Source organism: Vespa mandarinia, unplaced genomic scaffold (assembly GCF_050613455.1).
Source record: "Vespa mandarinia isolate Hongniang unplaced genomic scaffold, ASM5061345v1 scaffold_57, whole genome shotgun sequence".
Lineage (NCBI taxonomy): Eukaryota > Metazoa > Arthropoda > Insecta > Hymenoptera > Vespidae > Vespa > Vespa mandarinia.
The window spans coordinates 401,183-428,006 of NW_028197191.1; the positions used below are offsets into that span (position 1 = coordinate 401,183).

At 35.8% G+C, this 26,824-nt stretch overlaps 1 long non-coding RNA gene across 1 annotated transcript; it reads left to right on the forward strand.

Moving 5' to 3' along the window:
• The first annotated feature begins 370 nt into the window (after positions 1-370).
• On the forward strand, positions 371-26,824 carry LOC118450143 (uncharacterized). Its single transcript, XR_014983683.1, has 4 exons — positions 371-12,810; positions 15,406-15,671; positions 26,273-26,608; positions 26,687-26,824. It is a non-coding gene; the product is annotated as an uncharacterized LOC118450143 (long non-coding RNA).

Below are 26,824 nucleotides of genomic sequence, written 5' to 3' on the forward strand. Positions count from 1 at the left end.
TAAGATTTATATACATAAGAATCACGTCTTACTTTATTAAAATTCGAGATATAAAAGATTTTATTAGATTTGAATTACGATAATTTCTGCCCTTATAGCCAACGATCGATTGCATGAAAAATTGAATTATTCTTTTACTGCACTGATACGGAGATCAATAAGTACGTTCTCACGTGTAAAATAATAATGGGATAATCTTCTGAGGATATTCTATAAATTATAATTATGGAATAAAGCCATTTATTTGACGAGATCAATTCTGAAACTAATCAATTTAGTAGAGGATTTCTCATCCTCTGCTAGAAATGGTTGCGGCTTCGATGAAATATGTATTTTTGTCGGAGAGAATTCCTTTTCGCGAGATGAATATTTTGAGTGTGTTTAAATACGACTTCGTCGACAAATTGAAAACTTATTTGGGATGGATTATCTTGCATGACAAGGATACGAACACTGCAATAGTCTATTCCGCAATAGACGAATGGTTTCGCTAGGGATATTCTAGGAGTCGGGAGATCACCCATAATCATCTGTTTTGCAATTGGCGCAATACGAAAATATTTAATATAATTTCGCATGAAATGTCTTAACATATTTTTCGAGTTATTGATCAAAAATGTTACCGCAAAGAAGCTGGCATAGATTGAGGACCAGCATGAAGCAATCTTTTATGCTCGTTTATGATCAACATCTTCGTGAATTTGTGTTTCGGAGATAGCAGCACGATAGGATGCTTTGTCGTGCACAGGAGTGCGGAATGTGACAGTCTGCCTCTAATTCTGATGACTCCAGTCTTGTCGATGAACGGAATCAAGCCAGGAACCATACTGTTGCGAAGCATAGATTTATTGTCGTGTATAGGCTCAGAACTGAGACATTGAGGATCATTTTACAAGAGGTTTGATTGAATTAAGTGAGACGGCGAGATTCCTCGAGAAATTGCATCGGCAGGTTTTACCTTCATGCTTTCATACTTCCTGAATCAGTTCTTCCCTATATTGGATCAACACGATTTGATACGAATAACGTTTCGCGTCGTCTTTTATCCACCCCAACGTGATCATGAATCGGACAAATGGTAAATTCCGTCAAGCTTGATGCTGAGAGAATGCTGAAATTCGATGTGCGAGTAATTGCACCGTGCAAAGTTTCAATTTGAGAAATATATAATACTTTTTGCAGGAGCGACTTTGCACAGAATGTCCTTTTGATAACCATCGACATTCTTCGCTTTGATATAAACCACGACTCCAAACGCATCCCCAAATGCATGCTTGTGACGCAAATACCGTATATCTCAATGAATAAGGTTGCGAATAAGTGATGATCTTTCTTAGTATTTTCAATGTATTCAATTGTGGCATTAGATTCCAGTATTTACACTGTTTTGTTCCGACTTCCGAAGGTACTATTTCATCCCAATCGATCTTTAGCAATCTAAGCTTCTGTATGAGTATCTTTTCATTTATGATAAGTAGCCGGAGTAACCCGAGAAGATCGAAGATTCGAATGACGTTTGTGAGTATTGATCTTTCACGGGAATCGGCGGTATCACATAGTATTGAAAGGTATCATGATTGAGTATATGTTCATTTATATAAGTTTAGCTATAAGTCCAATGTCAAAAAATGCTCGCTCTTGTCGAGTCAAGACTGGTTCCGTTCAAAACGAATTAAAAAAATTCTGAAATACTGCCGAGTTTTATGCCCATTTTCTGATTTTGAATTCAGTCTTGATCAATATGGCTATCACTTCATCGCGAATCACGATTGCTTGGTCTATATTGTTTGTGCCGGTTAACAAATCATCGACGTAAAAATCCGACAACATGATCACCACTTGTAATGAAAAATTGGTTCTTTCGAGATGCGCAATTTCTTGCAATGCTTGTATGTACCGTATGTGACTGTTTTAAAGTCGAATATTATGATCTTCTCGTCTGGATCGGTCCTCCATAAGGTGTGCTCATATTGTTTGCGAGTTATCAAAGCAAACTTGCCATACGCTAAATCGGAAAATTAGGTCTAAGAGATTTTGCTGCAGAGTTGGACATACCATGAGTATGTCGTTGAGAGAAACTCTTGTCGATGTCTTGCAAAATGCGTCAAACACAACACGTAACTTTATTGTGAAATACGTTTCTTTGACTGGATGATGCGGTAAATAATATTCCGCTGACGACAAATCTTGATCTTCGATTCACTTCTGTGACTTAGTCATTGATACTCGCTAAGAAATTCCGTAAAATTGAATCCTACCTTCGCAATCTTTTCGAGCTTTCGATCCAATGCGTTGAATCGTCGCAATGCTGTACCCTTGAGATTGCCAAGCTGTCCAGTCGTATCCATCTGGAACAAAAGGTGCACTACGAAACGACCGTCCTCGTCTCTGTGATAAATTTGAACAAAATAATAATCACAAAGATTTTTCTCGGTGGTGCGATTAACTCGCTGTGGGCATTGCTCGCTTTCCCAAATTTCGTGAAAATTGTGTTGAGCTGTTGATTTGTGATAAGATTGTGATAAAAATTGGTGCGAGCTCCAGTCTGTTTCCTCGTCTCCGTCAATCCGTCCAATACCCAACCAAAAAAAGTTTTTTGAAGAATTGGATGATCTTCAGTGACCTTAATCTGTCCAACAAATATCGACGGAAATGTCTTTACAACGTCCAACACCTGAATGATTGTTGTGGACAACCAGACCTATGACCTATCATGATCATGAAGTGCATGTGTGGCTGCCGATATAATATGATGCAAATCTTTCGATTAGTTTTGACAAATCGCCTTGTGGAATTAATGGAAGAATATATAAGCATGTTGTATCTGTTGCAGTAGGTTTTGCAACTACCGACTTGACAATCTTTCGTGCAATGTAAGATAGATCGTAAACAATTCAGGTACAGTTTGTTGTCCTTGACTGCTTTTGCAGAACTGGCATCTTCAGTAAAGTTTCGCACATGATCTCGAAATGCTCGTCCTTAGAAATGGGGCATTTGTTAGTTTGATTTGTGACGTTGAGCGAAGTCGGCTTTGTTTGCCATTGTTTGTTGAGGATTGAAGGAGTAGACGATTGTGACGCTTTTCTTTGAATAATTTTCAACATATATCATCTGCGATTCATAAATTTAAAATTGTTAAATCCTGCAAGGTCGGGATTTCTGGTTCCCTTAAGCTGTTTTCCCATTCTCGATTTGTGACAACGTCGAGCTTACTTGTGATTACATAGACGAGGTGATCATCCCATTCGATTTTCGCTCGGCCTAAGGCTCTCAAGGCGCGTTTGTGCTTCGACATATCATCAACAATCGCAATCATGCGTAATTTTCTTAAACATGGAGGGGAAATCGAAAATCGCTTTTATGTATTTTTGAACGATCAATTATTTATTATCTATATATTTGTCGATGCATCTCGAAACCTCGACATAATTATCCACGGAAACCACGAGCAACTGGTATGACCTCAGCAGCTTCACCATAAAGCGAAGATCTCAAATAATGAAATTTTTGTATGCTCGGAATATGCTCTACTTTGGGTATAAGCGAATGAAGTGTTTCGTGAAATAAATACGATTTTTTGTAACGACCTGAAAGCATTAGAAATTCAATTTTCAGCAATCACATATTATTATTTACATATTCTTTATGTGAATTTCGATTTTGATCATCATTTTGATTTTGATATTCATTATCAGTGTGATTTTGACCCACGTTACGTTATTCTCCTTGTGATCTCTCTTATATCGCTATGATTTCATCGAATCGAGAAATGATATTGAAATTCTTCGAAATTTGTCTTTGCTTCTTGCGAAATTGCACCTTGCCAAATTGATTTGTATTTGAGCGTGATTAAAATTGTTCCACATTGTGTCTATTTTTGTTTTACGCTGATGTAATTGCGTGAGAATTACGGTATTTAAATGCAATAACGAGCGAGAAATGTTTCGGCTCTTGTGAGAACGCCTTTAATCGTATTGTGCTTTGCTTTTGCTCTTTTAACGTCTTCTTCCGACATGATATCAAGACAGAGCTATTATATAGGAATAACTGAGTAAAAGAGAATAAAAATTTGGTGATTTATCAAACGCCAATGAAAATTGAACCGACCGCCGTGACCGCCGAACACGTTTTTTCGCAACGCCGACGTGTTTTTCTTCTTGTGATGCATGCTACTGTTGCGGGACGATTTTATATCATAACGCTTATCGTTGAAAATCTAGCAACGTTTGGTACACGTGTGATTCTGAAAACGTAGACTGTGTTGTACTACGCACAAATGTATGTCTAACGCATTGCTTTAAGATCGACAATTTTGCGAAAAAAATGATCGATATAGCCATAATGTCTTTCGATTATGTTTCACCATATTCTCACTCACGATCGATTGTCTGTATTGCATGCGAGAATGAAAATGTTTACTGTTGTTTGTCACAATTTTTTTTTACTGATATTCATCAATAATCGGCTTGAAGGACCATATTCTATATGTGGATAATATCCACGTGAAATAAATAACACAGGAAGCTCACTTTTCATTAATTAAAAATTATAATTTTAATGAAAGTAGATTCACGAGAAATTAGGCGCTATGCGAGTTTAGAGAGACGAAGCGTGACTAATGGCCGGAGAGACTAAAGTGACGGTCTCACAAAAGAAAGAAAGCAAAAAGAGACCGGGTAGAGAGTTGATATTCAAAGACGTCGCGTGAACATGTTTCGACAGGCAAAGAGCGTAACTGGACACGAAAGAGAGCAAGGGACAAGTAATAATATCAAACACCCACATATATATACATATATGTACACACACAATATACGATGATTATATATTAAATATTAAACCTTTCGCTACGGAGCGCTTGCGTCACAATGTGATCGCTGTAAACGGACCGCATTACTGAGTAGTTGACACTGAAGAATGGAATGCTACGAAATAATCAAAAGTCGTTTCTCTTTCTCTAAATTTTACAATGACATTTATTATATTCAGTAATATCATCTTACTTTCTAAAATATAAAATAAATATAATCCAAATTTATTTTTTTTAATATTTTATTATAATGTTCATGTAATATTTTTTAATACAACGAATTTACTAAAGTATTTAAAGTCGAACATAATATTAATAATCAACTATGATGTGGTAGATTTTAAAGCATAGAACCACACATAATCCAACATTACATTGTGAACAATAGTATCTCGGCTCACGTCTTTTCCTCGTTTACTGCAGACGACATATTTTCGAACTGGATTTTTTTTGACGCCTCGTTCGAATATATAGACGGAAAATGCCTTTCAGTAACTCTTTCAGGATTATTATTATTTCGTGCAACTGAACATTTCATATCTGATTTTTGTTTCCCGTATGTTTGCAATAATTGTCGTATAAGAGTTAAATGAAATTTGGCAACGGTTATTTTGTCGCAGTTGCTGATTGGAATAAACAATATGCATTCCACACAACCATGTTTAGCACGTGAAAAAAATTTTTTTTGTACTATTTTAAACTTTTACGACTACATTCAACAGATTTTAAAACCATATCAATTTTGTCAACGGCTCCCATACTGGCATTATAATCAATGACGCAGGTCAGTTTTTGTATTGGCAATCCTGTACGATAATCTATCTTAGTTGTATCAACAATGTCAGCCAATTGGCAAGTTTTTATCATCCAAACATCTCGTTTGTTTTGCCACTTCAATTATGTTGATAAATTATTGCACGAACGGAATGATATCTCGTCTCTTTTTAAATGATTGGAAATTATGGGCATATTTTTACGGTTTTTTTTACCGTTCCGCAAGCATTTGTTTTATGATGTTGTAATTTTGCAAATAAAGCGGGGCTTGCATACCCAATTATCGACAAATACGGTATGGCCTTGTTGAAGAGTATCATAACGACACTTCCTGATTTTCCTAAATTTTCATTGGACTGTCCGTCGGAATGTGTAGTTTTTCCTGTATATACAATAAAATTTTAAATGTAGCCTAACAAGCAGTCGCATAATACAGAAGACTTTATGTCGAATCTGTATCGTTTAGCAGGAATGAATTGTTTAAATGGTAACCGGCCTTTAAATAAAACGTTAAGCTTTCATCTATACAAAAATTGCGGAATGGATAAAAACATCTCAAAAGTATTAATTAACAAAAGTATCTCATGTAAAGTATAAAATCAAAGTATATATGGTATGAACGTATATGCACGCTCTTCGTACCCGAGCGCCCATTTTTTCAGAGCGTATATATACGCTCTTCGTACATGAATGGTCCTTCTTCGAAGGCGTCGGAGCGAAAGGGTTTAAAAGATTAGAATATTGAAGAGAATTATCCTCTCTCTCTCTCTCTCTCTCTCTCTCTCTTTCTCTCTCTCTCTCTCCTCCTTTTCTCTTTTCGGTGTAACATTATTCTTATTCACTAAATCTATACTATTTCTTACGCTACTTAAGAAACCTTTTCATTCTTTCTCTTCAGCCCATCGTTTATCAAAGCTTCACATACTCGCTTGCGTCTTTCATCTCCACAATCAAACGCTAACCTTCAATATTAACATCCTTTCACGTTACAACATATCTGCAGAAATGCTTTGTATATACGTTTCCCGAATCAGAATACTAGGCTGATACACTTCTAACAATATTATAATTTTATATATTAAAGTAAAGTACTCTCTAATATTAATCCTGCATATACTATTAATTATGTTTGACATTTTGCTTAAAAATAACATTTCACACGTTTCTTTCTTATAAGCTATTAAACCTTTTATTTATCTAAATTATTTACGCCATACACACTTTCCAATAGCTGCAACTATTTTTAAACAATTCTGCACTCCTACCTCCTATGGAATTTTGGCCCTTCTTCTATGGCCATCTAATCTTTCCATATCCCGTCATGCTTAACAAGTTGAGACATTAATATCTTATACTGCATATGTAAGGATACACTAACAAATGGCTAAGTTACTTGCACTTCATTACTTCCAAGATATTGTCGTTTTGTCATTCCCAAATTGATATGCCCACTTTGATAGTTAGTCTCATTTTTGATAAAATATCACTTACAGGGTTTGTTGATAACCACAAAATTTTATCTGTAATGTTTACACGTTCGTAGCTACAATAATCAATTTCATTGTATAAAGCTTCCATACACGTAGACATCTGAATTTTCTCCATTTCTGATCTTCTTCTTTTGCAAGCTCAATACTTCTTTTAGGTTATTGATTATAGCCTTTGCCCAATCTTTTATGGTGATCATCACAGATACCATCATCTCCATCGCTTAACTGACAAAACGGTATCACTCACTTCAATCTCCTTATTAATGCGAACTCCTTCATTTGTCATAGCCATGCAGTATCTTATCGCTCTTCTTCAATTTAGAAATTAGATCTAAACAGGAAGCTTCTACCGCTATCTTGTCTTTTAAGTCAAAAGCTGGTATTCTTGATTTCATCTACCAAATACTATGCTATCTACTGACAATATTTCAAAACGTTGTACCTATTGTTACTAATGCTATATTCACATTACAATTTGTTCTTATTCGAATAGGCTGGACGTAAAATAAGTTTTCAGCCTTTTTGAAATCATAGACACTAAGTAGTACTCAACAAACCCATCGTATCCACTGCCTGGGTGGAATATAACTTTAACGTCTCCAAAACAGTTTGAATCCGCCCATATAGTTGATATTTTGTAGCCGCCTCAGTACTCGTATGTTGTTCTCCTTGGTTGTTCGACTTTAGTGGAACAGTGTTCCTAATTATTTATGTCTGTCTCAAAGTTCTGCCGATAGCAAAATCTTGCCTACTTGCAAAATGGTCAGTAACTTACCCTACTCATATTATTTGGGACAGATCTATAGCATTCCGTACCGGATTCTTGACATCACTTATCCATTCCCACCTAGAGTTCTATTGAATGAAGCATCATATTCCAATGGGCACTTGAAATTACTAAAACCACTAGAGTCTCCCATTATCGAAGTCATTGCTTCTTCTTCCATCAAGTCCATTTCTTCCCTAACTTTTTTTATCGAAGACAATATCACAGTCGAATTCCAGTCATTTAACATTCTATTAGCCAGTCTAGCATCCTGCAAAACCAATTAGGCAGCCTGTAATAGTCTTTTTACCAAATCCTACAAAATCGGAGCGATGACGAAAATTTAAAGAATTCTCTTACTGACTCATCGAGCAATGCTGCTGCTGTAGATTACGTTTAATGTGATACGAATTAATAGTTGATAAGGAAAAATTTAACAATGAGAAATGGATATCTCGCAGTTTGGGATATAGATATGTAGGCAGTGTAGAAAGGAAATAAAATCCCAGCTTTAATTTATTAATTATATTTAATTTATTATTATATATTAATTGCATACATTGTAGAAAATTTTTCATCCGAGTTGCCACAATTTTCATAAAGTTTACAATTGAGCAAATGAATCGCTGAGTTGAACTGGTAAATATGAAATATTTATATAAATATGAAATAGAGAGTGTGATGCGAGGAGTAACGTATGCAAGGGAAATGTAAGGCAGCAGCCCAATAATGTAAATAGCCGAATAGCGATCGTACGTTTCACGCCAAGACAAAGATCGGACAAAAGAAAAGAAGTCCTAAAAAGGTAGTCAGCGTCTACCATTCGAATATCGATTACATCCTAGTGTACCAATATTTCTTTACTTTTCATTTATTAGAATATATTGCATTTCCGCAGAAGAGAGTTTTCTTTTCATCATCGGAATTCTTATTTTTTTTAGTCAGATATCATTTCAGAAGACTGACTTGACAGAAGGAATTCCAAATATATTATGTAAAAAATATTAGTAATATAGTAATATCTGTAAATACTGATAAGTCGAAGAGCACGACGTGAAGAATAATGTATATTACTGCAAGTACAGGGATTAATATAGAGAACTTTGGAATGATTAAGATAAAGAATTATTACCTGGAATGTGTTACGTCCCACTCGGTTCGGGCCTCAAAATTTTTTTTGTTCTGAACTTACCTTGAGGAGCTCCAATCTTTGTGAGATTTGTGTCCTTTTAGGCCGTTACTTGCTACACGCAGTTCGTGGCACGGGATAGACACCTATTCGCGGTCTCCTGGCTCGGCAACGTTGACAGGAACCTCCGGATCGTTCTTTGCCCTAAGATCGAATGGCGCTAAATCTCTCGGGATGTAGATGGTGCTCTCTATGGTGATTGGCACGAGACGGTAAGGTAATGCTTTGCGGTTGCTCGCGTTCCTGGATGACGCTACTCTTAAATCTCCGTGAAAATGAGAAAGATCGAAATATGCCGCGAGTAACTGCCGTAGGTGATACTTCCTACCGCCACGTCGTGTTCTTGGCATCAAGAGAGACGAGAAATGAAAATGAGGAGTAATAACCTAAGTTATTATCTTACAGGATGGTTACGATAACTCGTGCAATTCGTATGCACCTATAGTTATCGGGGTTGGATGCGGTTACGGCAACTCGTGCGATTCGTACGCACCTATAGTTGTCGGGTGTAGGATGAGGTTACGATAACTCGTGCAATTCGTACGCACCGATAGTAAAAGAATAACTAAGCTGAAGAGGTTTTCACTTGAATAGTAGGAAGCTTGAGCTTCGAACTTGTCGACTGTGTAACAAGAAGATTGCGAGAGAATTTAAGACTTAGGATTTACGCGAGGTTGCCTGCACAGCCGGGGTTAATTGAACGACACTGATTTTAAATTTAACAAACTAATTTATTAATTTTAAAGTACAGTGTGAAAAGAATTTTCTATGTATAAAAAGTGAGACTTAGTCGTCGAAAATTGATTTCGAATAACCGAAAGGAGAGAAATGTCCACGGTGAAGAATATTGTCAAATAACCGTGGAATCGAGCGATGCAGCTGTTTTTATCCTTCGTTGATCTGCGGTAGGCGATTCGAAGTAGTGCCGCCGTGAGGATGAAGCCGTCGCGCGTAGTAGGGTTGAATCTGCCGCTATCGTGGTCCTGTGGTGGAGATGGAAATTTGGAGATTTCCAATGCGGAGAGCGCGATAGTTTTAGATTACGTCGGGTGATAGTTTCTTTTCCTTACTTTCTTAGTTTTCTGCGTCCCTTTCCCTTTCCTGGAATTTGATATCGCTTTTGTGGTGACGAAATTGGGGATATCTCCACACGGAGGATACATACGTTGAGCGGTGATCTCGCTTCCTCGACTTCCTTGGGCTCCTGTATCCCTTTTCCTTTTCCCGGCGTTCGGCATCGCTTTTTATGACCTTTTCAGGTATCTTTCGTCTCTGTACCGCTTACATGTTTATGTCTTATTTGTTATTATGTTTTTTATAATAGCGTTAATTTGTGTTACAAGATACTCCCTTTATGTCGGGTTCGAATGTGTCATATAATAATGTTAGTTATATATATATATGTACGTTTTGACTAAAAAAATGTAAAAATATTAAAAAAATTTGTATAGTGCATAAGCGTAAGGTGTCCCCGTTTCTCCTATACATAGTAATATAAAATAAGGTTCTTTATTTACAGGTTTTAATTGTTACGTATGAGAAGGGAGCGGGATGTAACACTTCCTCCCTTATTAGAAAATGTGCGTAATTACACGTGCATTTTAGCTTCTTTCCTTACTTAGGTAAGTATTTAATTTGTAAAATGTTTTATTTCTTTCATCAGCATCGTACTCTCTTTTTTCTTCGTCGGTGTTTGCAGCCTCTGGTACCGTACTTGTCGGAGTTTTTTCTTTCTTTTCTCGTTTTCCTAGGTGTAGAAGAAGATGAGTCACCGAGCTCCATAGTGCTCCTAAAAGATGTAAACTCCATCCGTATATGTCATGCAGGGCATAACCGTGGATGAGTGTATCGATGATGAATTTCACCAATCGTATGGCCATAGAGATAGCTGAAACTCTGGCGCTTGCTGACTCAAACGTAATGAACACGTTCTATAGTCTTTGCGCCGTATTTGATGCGATTTTGTTTAAAGATTCTTCGTCCATTAGGTTATATAGTGAGATTTTTCCAAAGGGTATATTCCTTCCGTTGATTCCTCTGGCGAGCGTATCGATAATAGCAGGTTTTTCAGCCGGTTCCATTATGTGAGATCTTAATTTATTTAGGTCTTCGTTGGAATAGATTCCACTCATTCCTAAGTGTTCTGGATCGATATACCTCCATTTCGACTTCGTTAACGGTTGAATCACTGGCAGGGGTATTGATTCTACTAATTTTGGCGTCACCTTGTACCATGTTCCATGCAAATTGTACATATTGGGCAGCAACTCGTTACAGTCTTTTGGAGATGCTTCTTTCAGGATGATGCGCGTTTTTGGCAAGAGAAAATAAGATTCAGTTTGATATGTTATTGATAGTTCTTTATAACAGTCCTCGGTTTATCTTATCCTGACTTCTGCCGGAACACATTTTATGATATAGATTACCTCTGTTGCAATGACAGCCATATAACCCGGTTGTTTCATTAGGGCGTAAGCCATTTCATCAGGTGCTAGCGTTGCCAGCGAAAGAGCGTTTTTAAGTACTTGTTGTTCTAACATGCATTTTTGTCGAGTGGTGTCGATGTATAGAGTGTTTAGTTGCGTCTTAAGGTGTCTTTCTACGTAAATAAATTTTAAATTTATGCGAAGGTGTCCAAATTTTCTACGGAGGTTTTCATTTTACCTTTGAACGTTCTTCCCGGCGATGTTTATCCGCACAGGATGATATCGCTCGTTCTTGTTAATGCGAAGGTGACATCTTTTGTTGTTACCGTATACAATGTGAGTCCTTGCAGCGACTCAGCGGGTGTTAGCTTTGTTGCGGGCCCCTCGTAAAGGACCTCGTACTCGTTAAAGCCACAACTATCGGTGGGTATATTTGACCAGTACGTCTCGCTTCCATCTGAGTCGAGACAGGTTTCCTCGTCCAATGCACAGGCGGTTCCTGACTGTAGGTGCACCTGGTTGGTTTTCATTTTTACAGTGGCGTAGTAGTCCCGTAATGTGATCTTGACGGATGCTTGTACCACTACGTCATCCCATGTTTCGTAAAAGTCACAATATTGTGACCTCTTACACGTGCCATCTGTGTCGTGGTGCCACTCAAAGTGATGCTCCTTGTATCGGTGCTATTCTCTTTTATTCCGAAGATAAATACGTTTGGTCCGAGAAAGAAAGTGCCTGTAGAATGTAACTGTTGACACAACTGATGTGTCAGCGTGAACAAATACTCTCGGCATCCGTTGTGAACTATGGATGTGTGCGAGTGCATGCCACAGTGGAATATCGTGCGATCTATTTCTACACGACATTGTAGAACCCTTACTGTGTTATAGTCGGCGGTTTGTAGTAGTTGTACGTATACAGTGTTGTTAGTTGGTAGTAAGTTCGGGATCTCGCAGTCCGCTATATCCAAGAGAGAGTACAAAGTGATATTCAAAGATTGCGTGGCGCAATCATATCGTACTAGTGCTGGCGTTGATCTCGCTAAGGTAAGTATAAGTATATAAGTGTTTATTAGATACATTATTCGTCGAAATTTTGACTTATTCTATCGTGTAGAGTGTCTAAGAAGCAACTGATGCCGTTGTTATATTCGCAGCTTCCTATATTCTATTTTCTTTAACCTATGGTGGGGGGCCACCTTCATCAATCGTCATCATGGAAGGAAGAGCATCGTTGCGCCATGCTGCGCTGAAAAAGAACCCGTTATTGGTATCATAGCTTTCCATAATGTCAATCATTATCTTGACTTATCGACTTTATGTCTATTGGCGTGTACCACACGGTCATCAATGTTGGTACGTATCTTTATATTATGCTTGCTTAGAATTTCGACTATCTCAAACGGTCCTATGTATTTGTCGTCGAATTTACCCTTTCGTGATCCTTTCTGGAGATATACTTTGTTTCCTACCCTGAAATTTACGACTCTCTGCTTTCTGTCATAATACTTTTTCGATCTGTTTTTAGCATTAATAAGGTTTTGTTTTGCAGCTTCCTGCAATTTATTTATTTGTTCGTTCAAAGTTCCTAAATAGTGTACGTAAGTTTTGTTTTGTAAGTCATTATATATAGATTCATTAGGTGTTCATGCTAATTGACCAAATACTAACTCGTGTGGTGTATATAGCGTTCCATCGTGTACACTCATGTTATACGGAAACATTGCTATTTCGATCCATTCGTCCCATTCGTTATTATCGGTAATAAAATGCTTTAAGAATTCAATAAGAACAAGATACTCGATCGTTTGATCGAGCCGTTCGACTGGGTATGATACGCGCTCGTCTGGTACTGGTGGATATGAAACTTTTTAGCTACTACTTTCATTAGTTCCGACAGAAAATTAGAGCCTTGATCAGTTATGATGCCTTTTGGAGAGCCAAATCGGCATATTACGTTCTTTATAAACGCATCTGCTATTTCTTCCGAAGAAGCTTGTCAAAGAGGAATTGCCAATGAATATTTAGTAAGAAGGTCTTGAATTGTTAGTATATAATTTTTCTTGGATTTCGTAGTCGATAATCGTAACGATAACGTGGACCTACGATATCCATTGATATTTTATCGAACGCCTTCCCGGGCGTATCGGTGATAGTCATAGGCTGATGAGTCTTTAGTCTGACGAGTTTCTTCGTCTGACAGCTTTTACATTGTTGTATAAAATTTTGTATATCTCGCTTCAGGTTCTGCCAATAATACTTTTGTCTAATCTTTAGGTAAATTTTAGAAACACCCTTGTGTCCGCCTAACGGTGTCGAGTGATTATCGTATATAATGCCTATTCGTTCAATCTCCTTAAGTATTACAATTTCGTGTTTTAGTACAATAATTTTCGTCTCGCTTCCTAAGAAGATTGAGTAAATTTTTCGTTTTACGTTGGCCCAGGGTATATCGCCCATTGGTCCTTTAGTGATCGCGATGGTTTTTAACTGTAATTCGATCGCCGCGTCGAGAAAAGAATGAAGGACTTCATCTAAGTTTTCTAATTGCGTTGAAAGCGATATTCTCTCCTTGACGGGTAATGCTATTAGATATCTTCTACCCATTTTAGTAATTTTCACTCTTCCGAACGTTGTGTCAGTAATGATAAGTAGTTTGTTATTGTCGGTGAGTTCCTTTGCGCCTATGTCGATCGATGTTCCGGTGGTTGTTGTGAAAAAAGCAATATTGCCATTATGCATGATTATTCTACCCTTAATTTCTATCATTTTCCTATCGACATGTGAGTATGTTTCGTCGGTCGAGGTTTAGAAAGAACTATAGTTATCGGGGTTGGATGCGGTTACTGCAACTCGTGCGGTTCGTACGCACCTATAGTTGTCGGGTGTAGGATGAGGTTACGATAATTCGTGCAATTCGTATGCACCTATAGTTATTGGGGTGAGGATGTTATTACTTTTTACTCGTGCGATTCGTACGCACCGATAGTAAAAGAATAACTAAGGTGAAAAGGTTTTCACTTGAATAGAAGGAAGCTTGAGCTTCGAACTTGTCGACTGTGTAACAAGAAGATTGCGAGAGAATTTAAGACTTAGGATTTACGCGAGGTTGTCTGCACAGCCGGGGTTAATTGAACGACACTGATTTTAAATTTAACAAACTAATTTATTAATTTTAAAGTACAGTGTGAAAAGAATTTTCTATGTATAAAAAGTGAGACTTAGTCGTCGAAAATTGATTTCGAATAACCGAAAGGAGAGAAATGTCCACGGTGAAGAATATTGTCAAATAACCGTGGAATCGTGCGATGCAGCTGTTTTTATCCTTCGTTGATCTGCGGTAGGCGATTCGAAGTAGTGCCGCCGTGAGGATAAAGCCGTCGCGCGTAGTAGGGTTGAATCTGCCGCTATCGTGGTCCTGTGGTGGAGATGGAAATTTGGAGATTTCCAATGCGGAGAGCATGTACGTCTAGTGATAGTTTCTTTTCCTTACTTTCTTAGTTTTCTGCGTCCCTTTCACTTTCCTGGAATTTGATATCGCTTTTGTGGGGACGAAATTGGGGATATCTCCACCCGGAGAATATGTACGTTGAGCGGTGATCTCGCTTCCTCGACTTCCTTGGGCTCCTGTATCCCTTTTCCTTTTCCCGGCGTTCGGCATCGCTTTTTATGACCTTTTCAGGTATCTTTCGTCTCTGTGCCGCTTACATGTTATGTCTTATTTGTTATTGTGTTTTTTATAATTGCGTTAATTTGTATTACAAGATACTCCCTTTATGTCGGGCTCGAATGTGTCATATAATAATGTTAGTTATATATATATATATATATATATGTACGTTTTGACTAAAAAAAAATGAAAATATTAAAAAAATTTATATAGTGCATAAGCGTAAGGTGTCCCCCTTTCTCCTTTACATAGTAATATAAAAGAAGGTTCTTTATTTACAGGTTTTAATTGTTACGTATGAGAAAGGAGCGGGATGTAATACAGTCCAGTTTGCGCTGCTGATATGCTAGTTCTTATCGACTATCGAATTGGTGGGAATCCGCCTTATCAATCGTCATCATGGAAAGGAGAGCGACTGTTGCTCCATGCTGCGCTATTGAAACCGCGAGTCGGTGATGCAGATTTCCATAATGTCGACTTATCGAGCTTGGAAATTAAACTAGCTTATTGAGTTTTCATCGGTGGTGTGTACTACACAATTACCTTTGTGAGTACATATTTTTATATTATTTTTCTCCTTGATCTTTATGACGTCAAATGGTCCTATATATTTATTATCGAATTTTCCCTTTTGCGTTCTTTTTAAAAGATATAGTTGATCATCTACTTTAAAATTAACGACTCTTTACCTTTTGTTATAGTACGTTTTTGCTTTATATTTTGAACAGATTAAATTATGTCTTGCTGCCTCTTGAGATTTGTTGAGCTGTTCGTTTAATACGCCCAAATAATTCGCGTATGTTTCATTCTGTAAGTCATTGTAGGTGAACTCGTTGGGTGTTCTAGTTAGTTGACCAAATATAATTGTTCTACGTTCCCTCGTGTACGCTCGTATTATAGGAGAACATTGCTATGTCGACCCAATTAACCCAATCGTTATTTTTGGTAATAAAGTGCTTGAGGATCTCGATGAGTACGTGGTGAGAACGTTTGATGAAGTCATTTGTTTGCTGGTGATACGCGTTAGTGTGATGGTGATTTATTTGAAACTTCTTCGCTACTGCTTTCATTAGTTCTAATAAAATCATTGTCCTGGTCAGTCAAGATTCTTTTTGATGATCCAAAACGGCATATTACATTTTTTATGAATGCGACTTCCTCTGAAGAAGCTTGTTGGAGAGAAATCGCGAGAAAATATTTGCTAAGCAGATCTTGAATAGTTAATATATAATTATTTTTTGTCCTCGTAGTGGGCATCGGACCGACGATGTCTAAAGAGATTTTGTCAAACGCCTTCCCGGGCGTGTCTGTAATAATCATGGGCTGTCTCGTTTTTAATCGAACAAGTTTTTTCATTTGACTATTTCAACGTTCGTATTTCACCTTGGCTTAAGATTTCTTAGATCGCATAATTTGAAACGTCATTTGTAACGATGAAAGATTTCGTAAAATCTGGGTATTGAAATAGAGGTTCCTGACATAATAAATTTACCAATGTTTTGAATGCTTTTTTCTGATTATCTCATACGTAAGCTACGTCCTTTTTTAATAAATTTGTTAGTGGTTTACTCATGGCAGAGAAATTTGGTATGAACTGTCAGCAGTAGCCTGCTAATCCTAAAAATTGTTTTATGTTCTTTGGTGTTCTGGGTACAGGAAAATATCGTACCGCTTTTATTTTCCTGGATCCGGCTTCACTCCGGCGGAGCTAATGATATGCCCTAGGTAAGTTACTACTTTTCGTAAAAAGTTGGATTCTTCCAGTTGTAATTTCAGTCCTGCTTGTCTTAAACGAGCGCATAGCTTGCAGTATTTTACAATGTGTTCTGTGAGAATGCTGGAATATCTCTTTGAGGCACAGGATTTCAGATAAAAAATAGATCGATGTTGCACAGGAATTTTATCGAGTTTTAGATGAAACAAAATTGGTATATTTTTATTAATATAGGTATAACATCATGTAAAAACGTAACAAAATAGTAATAGTTAATTAAATTTGTTGTTATTGGATGTGGCTCAAATAGTCCCACCGTGCCTCAAGGAGTTTATGTATGGTACTTGTTAAACACATCTTTTCCCACGCACAGGGGCACTTTGCACACAGTACAAGACCAGATTGTTCGAACCTCCTTTTTTTTTGTACTACGAAGTGTACATCGTTTACGAGACGAACGGTCTGGTAAATGTTTTGAATCGCACTTTCTTATTTCTAATGAAACATTAGGTTTGTGTTTCCGTATTTGGACTGATAATTTAAGTTATTGATACACTTAGTTAGTGCGCTATTATCTATAAATGTTTGACTAATAAATCCTTCGTCCTTTAAATACTTTTAATGTGATTGTTTTACTCAATTGTTTATATAAAATATATGCATTAACAACACACGCCTCAAGGAAATAAAAGAATATGCGGTGCCACCATTTCCTACTCCAACGATCAAGACTGTAATTAGACATTAATTGATCAAATTTATCTACTGCATTTATATTATCATTATAATCCGCGATCAAAGAAGGACAAGTGATCGATTTTCTAATCCCCATACGATTTCTTCTATATACTATGGAAAGTTGATTTGGACTATGAAAATATAAAGAAAGAGGACGGGCTTATTGCCTATCCACCGTGTTGCTATTATTCCCGTATCATTTACAAATGATTCATATTCTCCTCGATTTTTCATATTTATACTGAAGGATGGCAAATACTTTCTCATTTTATTAACAACGCCACAAGCATTGATTTGTTTAGATTTTAAGTTTTCTAATAAATTTACACTTTTAAAATAATTATCAAAATAAATTTTATGTTCTTTTCCAACTAAATCCGAAGTAATAATATTCACAACTTTCTCACCAAGATTTTTTGTTATTTGATTGCCAACTTTTCCAGTATATACATCAAATCTGTAGCAATAACCCGATTTATCTGCCAGAAGCCATAATTTGTATCCTCTTTTGATTGGTTTTTTCGGAAGATATTGTTTGATCGAACTATGAAGTTTAAATTTTATCATAGATTCATCGATCGCTAAACTGAGTCCAGGACTATAATTTTTTTTTGAAATTTTCTTGTATCTTGTCTAAAAATGAACGAATTTTGTACAGTTAGTACATGCTGTACTAACATACAAATATCATAGTTGGCACTTTCTCTTGCTGGAGTTAAGCTATTATCATTTAGATGAATATGGCTGAGAAGCCACATAAAACGATTTACATTCATTATTTGACATTTGTATTCATTCCGTAAATATGGTTTAGAGCTCTAGGCATCTCTGTAACTCAGGAGTTTATTGATTCCCATTAGAAAATTTATACCAATAAATGCGCAAATTTCTTGGTCATCAGTTGGCTTGAATCTTTTGCCTTGCTGTACTGCGTATAAATTCGTTTGAAAAACGATGGACTGAATAATGTCCTCAATAAAAAATGTGCAGCATACGTCATATGATAATGGGACTGGCAAATCTGTGATGTAGCGAGTCGGACCAAAATCTGAAGAAAATTCTCCCGCTGGAATTGTTTGTCCGTCAGGTGACCATTTTCTACCCCTTTTGGCAGTATAGTTCTGCTGATCCGTTGACCGCGTAGTTCCATCCATAGGAATATCGTCTTCAGACTCATCCGAAAATGAAAGTACGCGTATTTTCTTTCGTATTGGCGCGAATAATTTCGAGTCATCAGAATTATCAGTTTCAGGATCGATGAAAGATTCTTGATCTGAAATTATTTCTTCAATTATTTCTTCTGATCGCGTGTCGTCTTAATTTCCACGACGATGCAGTTTGAGAATTGCTTTTGCAATCAAATTGCTCAATAGGATGTAATCTGCTATTCTAGTCTTTACGTCCACAAACTGAACAAAGCAATGGCTCTGCTCATTGAATTCTTTCTGATCACTGCCTTTTAATAAGTTAATTTTTCCTTTATCTACACATTTTTTTCTTGGGCTTCTTCTTAGGTCGACATGTAAAGAAACTCTGTGCTTTTATTTTCTTGTCGTAATCTATTCAATTTCATCAAATTCTCATACAAATTATTGTATTCAAACAGAGTGGTCCCCATCATCCAAAACACCTGTACTGCCATGGTTGTTTATCGCTACTAATATCTCACCTGATATAACTATCTGACACTTACCTTTAATAGACTGACCATAATGGCTGGTCAGCAACTACAAAGTTTCGTTGACTCTGCTGAGTAAAAAAAAGTGAACCCCTGTCTATTTGACCTGGAACCTCTTTTTAACAAAGGCTTCTTTTCACTTATCAGTGCTCTGAGTAAGACAGAAAGTACTATTGGTGTCATCAAACTCTGATATCAATAAATTCCACACATTCGTGTATGATGTGCTTCTCTTTTTTGCTATTGTTCCCAAGCTATAAATGTTATCGAACTTTCTAGCTAACCTGTAGTAGCCATCATATTTTTCTACATTAGATCCTACTTTCAAACAATTTGATGTGCTCGTCCCACATTAGATCACACTCCATAGTAAATTTTCCGTGTTTGGTTGTAATATTCACAGAGCACCCTAAACTTTTCAGTCTAAACTAATCAGTTCTTTTGTTAACTTTCAAACCTCCACCGATCTATTGCATTGTGATAATATTGCTCATTGCAAATAGATTGCAGTAAGTTAGACGTTTTCCTTTCATATGCTGTCAATTTAGAAGCATAGCCTCGTATTAACAGGTACCATTATGGTAATGTTAAACCAACGGTTCCCAATTTAACATCTCCAAAGATCCTAGGGAGCAAATGTAATATTTGATCCAATCCATGCCAAACACCATCAATCTTTAAACATGCTTTATCACTCTCCTTCAATATAGAAATTAGATCTAAACAGGAAGCTTCTACCGCTATCTTGTCTTTTAAGTCAACAGCTGGTATTCTTGATTTCATCTACCAAATACTACGCTATGTACTGACAATATTTCAAAACGTTGTACCTATTGTTACTAATGCTATATTCACATTACAATTTGTTCTTATTCGAATAGGCTGGACGTAAAATACGTTTTCAGCCTTTTGGAGGTCATAGACACTAAGTAGTACTCAACAAACCCATCGTATCCACTACCTGGGTGGAATATAACTTTAACGTCTCCAAAACAGTTTGAATCCGCCCATATAGTTGATATTTTGTAGCCGCCTCAGTACTCGTATGTTGACCTCCCTGGTTGTCCTGGGACTATCCTCCCTTTAGTGGAACAGTGTTCCTAATTATTTATGTCTGTCTCAAAGTTCTGCCGATAGCAAAATCTTGCCTACTTGCAAAATGGTCAGTAACTTACCCTACTCATATTATTTGGGACAGATCTATAGCATTCCGTACCGGATTCTTGACATCACTTATCCATTCCCACCTAGAGTTCTATTGAATGAAGCATCATATTCCAATGGGCACTTGAAATTACTAAAACCACTAGAGTCTCCCATTATCGAAGTCATTGCTTCTTCTTCCATCAAGTCCATTTCTTCCCTAACTTTTTTTATCGAAGACAATATCACAGTCGAATTCCAGTCATTTAACATTCTATTAGCCAGTCTAGCATCCTGCAAAACCAATTAGGCAGCCTGTAATAGTCTTTTTACCAAATCCTACAAAATCGGAGCGATGACGAAAATTTAAAGAATTCTCTTACTGACTCATCGAGCAATGCTGCTGCTGTTGATTACGTTTAATGTGATACGAATTAATAGCTGATAAGGAAAAATTTAACAATGAGAAATGGATGTCTCGCGGTTTGGGATACAGATATGTAGGCAGTGTAGAAAGGAAATAAAATTCCAGCTTTAATTTATTAATAATATTTAATTTATTATTATATATTAATTGCATACATTGTAGAAAATTTTTCATCCGAGTTGCCACAATTTTCATAAAGTTTACAATTGAGCAAATGAATCGCTGAGTTGAACTGGTAAATATGAAATATTTATATAAATATGAAATAGAGAGTGTGATGCGAGGAGTAACGTATGCAAGGGAAATGTAAGGCAGCAGCCCAATAATGTAAATAGCCGAATTAGCGATCGTACGTTTCACGCTAAGACAAAGATCGGACAAAAGAAAAGAAGTCCTAAAAAGGTAGTCAGCGTCTACCATTCGAATAACGATTACATCCTAGTGTACCAATATTTCTTTACTTTTCATTTATTAGAATATATTGCATTTCCGCAGAAGAGAGTTTTCTTTTCATCATCGGAATTCTTATTTTTTTTAGTCAGATATCATTTCAGAAGACTGACTAGACAGAAGGAATTCCAAATATATTATGTAAAAAATATTAGTAATATAGTAATATCTGTAAATACTGATAAGTCGAAGAGCACGACGTGAAGAATAATGTATATTACTGAAAGTACAGGGATTAATATAGGGAACTTGAATCTTAAGTGAATGTTTGAAACAGTAGATAGAAAGAGATTAATAGAAAATTTATATCAATATAACTTTAGAGGTATTGTTTTAGAATCATTTAAATAATAAAACGCAGCAGATTCGTTTCAACGATAAATGGTCTGAATTAATTAACATTGAATATGGAGTGTCGCAAGGATTTGTATCAGAAATCTTGTCATTCCTTGTATATATAATTTATATAATAGAAATATTCTCTGAATGATGTAGTATAAAAATGTTTACGGATAATACATTAATTTATGTTATTGGAAAAAGTAGTATACAGTTAGAGACAGAAATGAATAAGACATTTAACACTATGACGTCCGGTGGCTCCACCTTGGTGCCATTCGGAAGTTATTGCTCAAGCACCAATGGCTGCATTGTGGAGAATTCAATTTAAATTCAAAATTGGAGGACGAAAGAATATTGCGTGTTCTGGAATTAACAGTAAATTCCAGACGTAGCAACTTTGTGTTTTCATAAAAACCTGTATACTTCGACAATGGCAAACGAAAGAGAAGATACAATTATACGTGATGAGTGTGTAGACATCTTGTCTGATGTTCCATCCGAATTTCAAGATAGTGAGGAACTAAAAGACATTACATCTTCAGAAAAGGAAAATGAGGCAATCTTTTCGGATGAATCTGAAATATATAGACAGAGAATTCGGCGAACACTTAACGTTACCAAGTGATACAGAGGAATCAGACGAAGATGACAGTTCACAGTGGTCAGATTTTGATTTACCAAGAAACAATAAGGCTTTCAGAGGATCTGTTCCTAACGTATCTAATCTCAGAGATACAAACAATATCGAGGATGTCGTAGAACTATTTATAAGGAACGACTTGTTTGAATTTATTAGTACCGAAATGAACAGGTACTTAGATCAAAATTCCACCAAGAGGAATCCCGATAAAAAAGTGCAAAATTTTTCAATGTTACGGCAATCGAACTAAAAAAATGGTTTGTACTGATTATTCTCATGGGAATCGTTAAAAAACCAAGGATTGAAGATTATTGGGCGACAAATCCATTTTTGGAAACACCAATATTTGGTAAAACGATGTCCCGCAATAGATTTTGGCAAATATTATCGTTTTTACATTTCTCGGATAATAGTAAAATACCTGTCAATGCCGACCGACTGTTCAAAGTACAAGGTTTATTTTACAAAAAATTATTTTACAAAAAAATTTCAAGAAAACTTCAATCTTTGTCAAAATATTACAATAGATGAAGGAATGATATCGTGCCGTGGGCGATTGAGTTTTAAAATTTATAACCCCTCAAAAATTATAAAGTACGGTATACTTGTCCGGATGCTGTGTGATTCCGTTACGGGATATATTTCGCGTTACATAATATACTCTGGCGTTAAAAAACCTTTAAAGGATACAGTGATAAAACTATAGAAAAATGTTACTGGAAAATGGCATCATTCGTATATGAACAACTACTATAACAGTGTGGAACGTGCGGATGATTTGCTTACGAAAAAAATTCGCGTTTGCGGAACGCTGTGTAAAAATAGAGGATTACCGGCAAAGTTGAAAAACTGCAAACAAAATGTATTTGAAACCAAACATCAACGAAGAGAAGCAGTACTGGCGCAAGTATGGAAAGCAACGAAGACGAAAATAATAAGAACAATTTCTACCATACACAATGGTGGTTTAGTTAACACTGCAAAAAAATGCAGAAAAAGCAATAGTACGATTAAAAACTCGGCATCTATTTTGGATTATAATAAATATATGAAGGGTGTAGATCGAGCTGATCAATTTTTGAGCTATTATCCTATATACCGGAAAACTTTAAAATGATCAAAAAAAGTGGCATTATACCTTATCAATTGCGCTTTACACAACGCGTTCGTACTGCAACAACATTATACAGATTCCAAGAAACTCCAATGTCATGATTTTTTATTGAAAATATGCGAATCTTGGATAAAAGATCATTCACCTGTTGGTGAAGAGAACTTGGAGGTCCCGAGTTCATGGCATGCTTCCAGTCGTGAATCAATCAACAGACTTTCTGTCCTCGTAATGGAACGCTGATATGTATTTCAGTAACCACCAACCGAAAACGCAGAAGGAGTCATGTGTGTTATAAAAACAAAAAAATTAAGTGAACTAATTTAATCTGTAAATCTTGTGGAGTTGCGCTTCACCTCGGAAATTGCTTTGCTTCGCTTCATTTGAAAAATAAATACTAAGTTTTTAACAAAATATAAATAAATAGATTAACATGTAATACAAAAAAATCTTGTACTTATTTACATATGTATACCCTCACAATTTCGAGAAAATCGCGAGACAGGATTGAAACATGGAAACTGACGATAAGATTAGTAAACAAGAACCTCGAAAAACCGCCGGTGATAAGCAAAATTTTGTAAATCAGTTCCACCGGCGCGACACGAAAAAATCTAGTTTAGACGTACGGACGGGATAGTGTTAAAACAGTAGAAGAATGGAAGAATATATATAAATTGAGAATGAATGCAGAAAAGACGGAATATATGATAGGAGTGTTAGAAAAGAGCTGGATGGAAATATTGTATTGAAATGCTTTGATGGAACCTAGATACAACGTGTAGAGATAATGAAATACTTAGGAATAGATGGTAAGCTTAGGTTTAAAGGTCATTGCGATTGTATGTTAAAAAAGATAGGTAAGAAAGCTAGTTTTTTGAATGGAATAGGAAATTATACATCGGCATATACTAGATGTGTCACGTATAAAGCGATTATAGCACAGATCATAGTACGTGCAATGTTGTTAATGGATATGAGAGATACAGCCGAATAAATTACAAGTAATGCAAAATCGGGGAATGAGAGTATATTACAACATGTGTCTATGTATTTTCATGATCTTGAGAAATTTGTTAACTGAACAATTAAGAAAAAGAATAGAAATAGTGGGAAAAGGAAACGGAAAACACATACGACATACCAGAAACATTGTAATACAATTTCGCTGAAATAGGAGTGCGTGATAGAGTATGTTTTATGAAGGAGTTAAAATATATAATACCAGCCGATACAAAACAACGCTAAAGGCTCGACCAATTTAAAAAGATATTAAAGGACTATATTTTCTATAATTTCTAATGTAGTCTAAATTGTGTATTTCAAATAGTTGAGAGAGCTTCTTCTACTAATAAGTCGATGTCTAAATTCTCCCTCGATTGTTTAATAGAGCAGAACATCACACTGAAGTTCTAATCATCTAAAACTCTTTTACCTAAACTAGGCTTGTTTCTATGTATCGATCTTCTCACTAGGCTGTACAATTGATTATGTAGTCTCCACCATAACCATCATTATCATACAAATATTGTGTTCCATGATAACTTGTTTATCATGCTATAGCTTACCCACAATGGATAACAACCAGTTTTTTGAAAACATCCATGAATTATTATTTTCCTGTTCGACGTCCACTTTCTTCTTTCCACTTATATGTTTTCTACACGGAGTTAACTTCGTTCCAGTTCTACAGAACTTTGTTAATCTTAACCGGCAATTCCTGATACTCGTTGGTTGACAATTACAGATACTTGTTGATTTCCAAACTTTCATTGTTACATTGTACATTCCATTTATCAAGATGTTTGTTAAATTTACTAAATCCCATGACTGATCCACGTATCATTCCTCATGTTGATTAGAATACTGCATTTACAGTATCCCCCTATCATGCTCAAAAATAGGAAATCATTAACAGTATAGAATTACATCTACTTATTAGTTTCCATGATTATTGTACTTGTAATTGTGACCAATACTTGTAATAATAAATATTTTAATTAGAAAAAAAGGTGTAGAATATATGTATATATAAAAATAAATGGAAAATATACGAATAAAATAGTATTCTGTTAGATTTTTCTTGTAGGCGGCTTTGAAATCTATTATTCACAGTTACATTTAATTATTCACATTTTCATATCATTACGATTATTTTGCGTTTACATACTACATAGATTTCTATTAATTTAATTGTCAAAAATTTTCAATGTTTCGAATGCTTATTAACATGCATAGTTTATTAGAAAATCGATTTCTTTTACTTATAAACATGATTGTAGTATAGCGAGGTCTAGATACGAAACTCATTGAAATGTAATCTAACATAATTTGAAAACATGTCCATCGATAATATGATTATATGATTGGTGAAAATCATTAAGCTAATTCTCATGAGTTTTTTTATAGTACTTTCTTTAGATCTAAGTTAATATTTTATCTATCTATTATAATGATTATTCAGTGTTAATAGATTATCCTTGTAGCTGTCAAATACTAATAACTTATATTTTTAAAGTAAATAGTATAATTAAAAAAAAGTTATATATAACATTTAGGTAAAACGAAAAATTACATATACTTATTTCTTTTTAAATTATTTAAAAATATCAACGATTATTATATTATTAATTAATTATTTGTATATTTACTTGTAATTATATACAATGAAAATAAAGAAGACGAAGAAAGGAATAAAATATTCAAATATATCTGTTACAAAATGAAAAAAATATGAGAGAAAAATTTTGAAGGATGAATATTTTAAACAAGATTTTGGAGCCATTGGTTGTTAGTAACGATTGGCGGAATGAAAAAACAGATGTTTATATATTATCTTATATATGTAGATCCTATTCTATATATATATCTGATTCTAAATTATGTTAATGTTTTTAATAAATAGGGAATAATAGAAATTGGATGATATGGAAAGCAGTGATAGCGATAGCTCATAGAGGAACACAAGAAACCACTTTTCAACGCAATTTCTTTCAAGTCATGGGACTTTCTAGGTAAAACTAAGGTCGCTGAATCTCGTCACGGATGGAACATGCGAGTGTGGCGAAGAGGACACGATTTCGGATCACATCATCGAATGCTCGGTTTTCGAACCTCAGAAAGTTGCTCTGGAAGAAATATTCTGCGAAAAGAGCTGGCCAGAAGTAGCGAAACATCTTGTCTTCACGGCTGAGGCCTTTTCCCTCTTCGCGGTTTTGTAAAGAAACCATCTGTATTAAGGGTAATTAGTTCATAAATCCTGTTCAGCTGGGATTGTCGGAGTTCTGGTGATGAGGGTTGGTATTTGTAATTTTTCCAGGTTAACTCACTCTCGAACAGGATAGAGTCGGAGATACTCGCATGCGTTACCCTATTTTTTTTCTTCTCACTACAACCCAATACTCTCTCTAATACCTGCTATCCTACCAATCCTATCCTGTCCTACGGAACGAGTGTC